The 6,861-nt window shown below is 45.8% G+C and overlaps 1 pseudogene; it reads left to right on the top strand.

Moving 5' to 3' along the window:
- Nucleotides 1-3,617: 3,617 nt before the first annotated feature.
- Nucleotides 3,618-3,848, top strand: LOC138074583 (small ribosomal subunit protein eS27-like; annotated as a pseudogene).
- Nucleotides 3,849-6,861: the final 3,013 nt, after the last annotated feature.

The raw sequence follows: 6,861 nt of genomic DNA, 5'->3' as shown, positions 1-6,861 counted from the left end.
CTGCTGACTATTCACAGAACCGATAATTCTGGACAAAGGTGCAGAGCTGAAAGATTCATCCATCCTACCACATAAGAGCTTGAAGATGGATCTGGGAGCATGTGAAATTCAATAGTCATCAAACTCTAGGTGTCAGACATGGATGTCTACAATGCTATTTTCTCCAGGATAGGGTAATATGGGGAAAAAATAACAACTAGCGGGTTTTTATTAAATCTAAATTTACTCCATTTTTCAACTTCAAGATTTTCATCCTTCAGACATTTGGTGTTGAAATAGTCTTTCTTTTATAAAATGTTGGTGATAGTTTTTGGTGATGTGACTGTTTGATAATCCATACTAGTGGATGTGACTGGTGATGATCCATACTGGTCCATGAAACCCCAAATCTGAAAACCACTGGTCTTTTTTACAAATGGTGAAACTGAGAGAAGGGGAAGGAGTGACATGCCCGAGGTCACAAGTTCTGCGGTTCATGACAGAGCCAGGGCTGGGACCTGAGTGTCCTGACTTCCAGGCCAGTGCTTTTCTCACTGGGCTCATCCGTGGCTCATCTAGGATCCTTTCACTTTCTTTTGCCTTAAGCAAAAGAGAAATTCAAAAAGACTTCCAACTAGAAAAAAGGAGAGATAGATTCTTAACAGGAAAAAAAGCTTTGAATGTTTATGAAATCCCTGGAAATAGACCCCCATCACAACCAGAGGAAAGGAGTACATCATGAGAACCAGCCGAGAGGAGATACCCCTCGTCCAAGGTAAGGAGCAGCGGCTGTGCTTTGCTGGAGCAGCCGTGAAGAGATACCCTACGTCCAAGGTCAGAGAAACCCAAGTAAGACGGTAGGCACTGAGAGAGGGCATCAGAGGGCAGACAGACTGAAACCACAATCACAGACAACTAGCCAGTCTGATCACATGGACCACAGCCTTGTCTAACTCAATGAAACTAAGCCATGCCGTGTGGGGCCACCCAAGATGGACGGGTCATGGTGGAGAGGTCTGACAGAATGTGGTCCACTGGAGAAGGGAATGGCAAACCACTTCAGTATTCTGCCTTGAGAACCCCATAAACAGTATGAAAAGGCAAAAAGATAGGACACTGAAAGATGAACTCCCCAGGTTGGTAGGTGCTCAATATGCTATTAGAGATCAGTGCAGAAATAACTCCAGAAAGAATGAAGGGATGGAGCCAAAGCAAAAACAACACCCAGTTGTGGACGTGACTGGTGACAGGAGCAAGGTCCGATGCTGTAAAGAGCAATATTGCATAGGAGCCTGGAATGTCAGGTCCATGAATCAAGGCAAATTGGAAGTGGTCAAACAAGAGATGGCAAGGGTGAACGTTGACATTCTAGGAATCAGCGAACTACAATGGACTGGAATGGGTGAATTTAACTCAGATGACCATTATATCTACTACTGTGGGCAGGAATCCCTTAGAAGAAATGGAGTAGCCATCATGTCAACAAAAGAGTCCGAAATGCAGTACTTGGATGCAGTCTCAAAAATGACAGAACGATCTCTGTTCGTTTCCAAGGCAAAACATTCAATATCACGGTAATCCAAGTCTATGCCCCAACCAGTAACACTGAAGAAGCTGAAGCTGAACGGTTCTATGAAGACCTACAAGACCTTCTAGAACTAACACCCAAAAAAGATGTCCTTTTCATTATAGGGGACTGGAATGCAAAAGTAGGAAGTCAAGAAACACCTGGAGTAACAGGCAAATTTGGCCTTGGAATGCGGAATGAAGCAGGGCAAAGGCTAATAGAGTTTTACCAAGAGAACGCACTGGTCATAGCAAACACCCTCTTCCAACAACACAAGAGAAGACTCTACACATGGACAGTACATCATGTGTACTATGCAGAGTACATCATGAGAAACACTGGGCTGAAAGAAGCACAAGCTGGAGTCAAGATTGCCGGGAGAAATATCAATAACCTCAGATATGCAGATGACACCACCCTTATGGCAGAAAGTGAAGAACTAAAGAGCCCCTTGATGAAAGTGAAAGAGGAGAGTGAAAAAGTTGGCTTAAAGCTCAACATTCAGAAAATGAAGATCATGGCATCTGGTCCCATCACTTCATGGGAAATAGATGGGGAAACAGTGGCTGACTTTATTTTTTGGGGCTCCAAAATCACTGCAGATGGTGATTGCAGCCATGAAATTAAAAGACGCTTACTCCTTGGAAGGAAAGTTATGACCAACCTAGACAGCATATTAAAAAGCAGAGACATTACTTTGCCAACAAAGGTCCATCTAGTCAATGCTATGGTTTTTCCAGTGGTCATGTGAGAGTTGGACTATAAAGAAAGCTGAGCACTGAAGAATTGATGCTTTTGAAGTGTGGTGTTGGAGAAGACTCTTGAGAGTCCCTTGGCCTGCAAGGAGATCCAACCAGTCCATCCTAAAGGAGATCAGTCCTGGGTGTTCATTGGAAGGACTGATGTTGAAGCTGAAACTCCAATCCTTTGGCCACCTGATGCGAAGAGCTGACTCATTTGAAAAGACTCTGATGCTGGGAGGGATTGGGGGCAGGAGGAGAAGGGGACGACAGAGGATGAGATGGCTGGATGGTATCACTGACTCAATGAACATGAGTTTGGGTAAACTCTGGCAGTTGTTGATGGACAGGGAGGCCTGGCGTGCTGCAGTTCATGGGATCGCAAAGTGTCAGACACAACCGAGTGACTGAACTGAACTGAACACAACCAGAGTTTCCCCTCTCTGGTTCAAAACCCATCATTAGACTTGCCCAGATTCTTAGCCTCCCCGCAACCCCTCCAACATACACCCCCCCCCCCACCACACACACACAACAGGTTGATCTGCACCCTCATACACACACACAGAGACTCCTCACTCTGATCAGTTCCTGAGGACCCAGACTTGGCCTCACTCACCCTGACTCACGCCTTTTCTCAGGAGGCACCAGCCTGGAGTGTCTAATCTACCCCACATTAAACCCCTCTCACTTCTTCCTCAGGGACAGAGTTACCTCCCTAGTAAAGGTCATCATAACACACTGTCCCCAGGAGCCTTTAAGATAGGACTTATTGGCCGAGTAGTTCTGCCTTTCTGCATTTTCTTTACTGTGTTGTTGACAATCTGCACACATCCAGAGAACTAAAAATAAATAGCAGAAGGGCTGACTTGTTTGAAGCTGGGTCAGTGTTTATTTTCTCAAAGATTGAACTTCCTTGATGTGGATGTAAAGCTACATTAAATGGGCCTTGGATGCATGGACTGTGGTCTGTGTTTTAAATATACAGACAGGGAGGATTTGGCCTGAAAATCTTAACTGTGGAGTCCCTGTCTCTCTCACATTGCCCCACTCCCAGATCAGGTCTAGGACATGGGAGACACACTCCACGAATCTTCTACTTTGCCCCGGTGCTGCCTGATTCTACTTCTCTCCCTGCCTTGACACATTGAGCAAATGGACACCCTTCTCGAGGCCTTACTGTCCCCATCCAGCAAGTGGGTCAGTGAAATAGAATGGAGGGAATGATGGTGGAATATTGATCTCAACTATTTTAGTGTCAAGGATAGAAGTGGTTTGTGACAAAAGAGAGATGAAGCCCTTTCTGGTGGTGATCACCTCCCCACAAGAACATGCCTCTCGCCAAGGATCTCCTTCATCCCTCTCCAGAATAGAAAACACAGGAAGAAATGCCTGGTTCCTATTTCGTGGATGTGAAATGCCCAGGCTGCTATACAGTCACCACCATTTTTAGCCATGCATAAACAGTAGTCTTGTGTGTTGGCTGCTCTACTGTCCTCTGCCAGGCCATGAAGAAAAACAAGCTTCCAGAAGGATGCTCCTTCAGGTGGAAGCACCACTGAGAGCACCCTATACCAAGGTGAATGGAAAACCATCCCAATAAACACATTTTGGATACAAAAGAAAGAGAAAAAGACAGATGAAAAGCCAGTCCTCCAAGACCTTGATGCCCTTTCTTTCTTATTCTGCCCAGCTAGAGATTAAAATGCCTGGGTTCCAGCCCCAAGGCTTAAGACCCTTGGCAGTGAGCCCAGGTAACCACCGTATGCTCAGAGCTATCTCTTCTGTAGGTTCCATTTACAAAGCGGTAATGCCAAGGAAAGGGCCACATGTAACTTACTCCCTAAATCCTCAGTGCCAGCTTCTCCAGTAGGCGCAATAGACAAGGTGCCTAAAGTCCTGGCTTGGTTAATTTTATGTGTCAGCTTGACTGAGCCATGAGATGCCCAGATATCTGGTTAAACATTATCCTGAGTATGTTTGTGTTTCTGGCTGAGATTTGAATCAGTGGACCCATGGAGCAGATTGCCCTGTCCAGTGTGGGTGGGCCTCATCCAATTTGTTGGAGGCCTAAATAGTACAAAAGAAGGCAGAACAGGGAGGCTTTCAAGTTCTCTTAGCCTGGGACATTGATTTTCTGTCTTCAGTCTCAAACTCAGATAAGAACTTACGCCATTGGCTCTCCTGGTTCTTCAGGTTGTCAGCTGAAGCCTGTAGACTCCTTGGCCTCTGTTACCACATGAGCTAATTCCTTACAATAAATCTCTTCATGTATTTATGTATCTATATATCTCCTACTGGTTCTCTTTCTCTGGAGAACCCAGACTAATACAGTTACTGGTACTTCTAGGGGTCTGTGAAAACGTTGCAGTTTTTTTAATCAGAAAGAGAAGACAAGTATAATAAAAATGAATATACAAAAAAACTAGTCAAGGCTGAATTACACTTGTCTTTATGCCAATGTAGTCACAAAGTATACTTTTAAATATATTTTTATAGAAGAATAAGCCTATAAGGGGACAAGTGCCTAAAGCCCAGGAAAGCCATAATGTGACCCCATTCACCCTCCATAGTGCTCCATCCTTGAGGGTTGGGGTCTTTTTATCTGGGAACCAGTGTCCACCCATTGGTTCAGTGGGTTGACCAGGATGGTGTCTCTATGGCCTTGAACTGACCTTGAAGATGAGGTTATTTTGGAGTTGTCCTCTTGAGTTGTTTCTATTAATAGAACTGTGTGTGTGTGTGTCTAGCGGGGGTGGGTCTAGCTGTGCAGAAGGCAGAGTAAACCAGAGCTAGGATTTGATATCAATAGCTTCTCCTTCAGAAGAGGTTGGCTGTAAGGAGCACCGTCCCTACCTCCACCCTGACCAGTTTTCCTCTGTGTCCTGTCCTGGTTCTTGTCTAATTAGGTTGACCTCTCTCTCCTAGAGACCAGGACTCAATATTTAGTCTCCAAGATATATCAGATACTGCTTGGGGCAGAGATCAGCAACGCCATGCCTGTAGCCTTTGCAAGCAGTTTTCCCTGGTGGCTCAGACAGTGTAGAATCTGCCTGCAATGCAAGTGACTTGGGTTCGCTCCCTGGGTTGGGAAGACCCCATGGAGAAGGGAGTGGCTACCCACTCCAGTATTCTTCCCTGGAGAGTCCCATGGATGGAGGAGACTGGTGGGCTACGATCCATGGGATTGCAGAGTCAGACAAGACTGAGACACACACACACACAAAGCCTGTAAACAAGCTGACGGAAGAGTGCCAAGTGCTGTGGGAAGCCCCGTTGTAATTCTGCCTGGGTGAGCCACGAAGACGTCACACGGGTGCGAAGGTTTGAGCAAGCCTTGGAAGTATGGTTGTGATTTTGACCACAGATGGAGCCTCAGCGGAGAAGGGGAGAGGGCGTGTATCCTTCCATCTGCCCAGAGGGAAGAATTTGTTTGTGATGATGAGAAATGAGATAGAACTGACGGCAGTTACGTGAAATGAGTTCTGTCCGTTGTGAGCCCCAAATTACAACTCTCCTGTGACAGTGTAAAATGATTTCTTCCAACTAAAAAACAGAAGCAAACGCAAATGAAGAGCGCTCTGTCAGGACTTCCCTGAGGGCCCAGTGGTTGAGACCTCGCCTTCCAATGCAGGGAGTCAGATTTGATCCCTTGTTTGGGAGCTAAGATCCCACACATCTCAGGGCTGAAAAACCAGAATATAAACAACAGAAGCAATATTGTAACAGATTCAATAAAGACTTTTAAATGGCCCAGATTTAAAAAAAAAAAGAAACTAAAAAAAAAAGAGTTCCCTGTCATAGAAGACCTACCACCACCACAAAGCATTCTGAGCCCTACAACCCTTGCGATCACCTGCACTTCGACAGGAAAAGAAGGGAAAGAAGGTCATGCCAACAGACAGCATGGCGCAGGCAAAGGGGAGGAGGGCCCGTGCCTTGGGGATGGCAGGTAGTCCTGCCAACTCAGAAGTGGGGTGTAAGAATGGCATGGCGCCAACTAAGCCCCTTACCCAGATAAGGAAACAGGTACCAAGAAATGGGGCTTCCCTGGTGTCTCAGGTATAGAATCTGCCTGCAATGCAGGAGACCCGGGTTTGATTCCTAGGTAGGGAAGATCCTCTGGAGGAGGGGATGGCAACCCCCTCTAGTATTCTTGCCTGGAGAATCCTATGGACAGAGGAGCCTGGTGGGCTACAGTCCATAGCGTCGAAAAGAGCTGGACATGATGGAGAAAAGGAGCATCCTTGCCTTTCCTGGGAGGAGGGTGGCCTCTTAACAATGAACATGATAAAGTAAGTGTCCAGAGTGTGTTTCTGAAGCTCTTGCTATAAACATCCTAACTGATTTAGGCACTACACATATAATATATATATAGTATAGTGTACTATGTGTAACAGAAAAAGATTAGTCTGTACTCTGGGTTCCTGGCACAGAGATCCTAAAACCCTTGGAATTTCCTAATAGGAGTGTCTTTTGCTATTCACAATGGGCCCTTTTGAACACACTAGAGTTTATGCTAATGAGGTGACTCAGGATGAGACCCCTAGAGATAGCTTTATAGGGGCTGCTCAC

The sequence above is a fragment of the Capricornis sumatraensis genome, chromosome 2 (genome assembly GCF_032405125.1).
Source record: "Capricornis sumatraensis isolate serow.1 chromosome 2, serow.2, whole genome shotgun sequence".
Lineage (NCBI taxonomy): Eukaryota > Metazoa > Chordata > Mammalia > Artiodactyla > Bovidae > Capricornis > Capricornis sumatraensis.
Note: the sequence above shows the minus strand (reverse complement) of the source record. Positions and strands in the feature narration are given on the sequence as shown.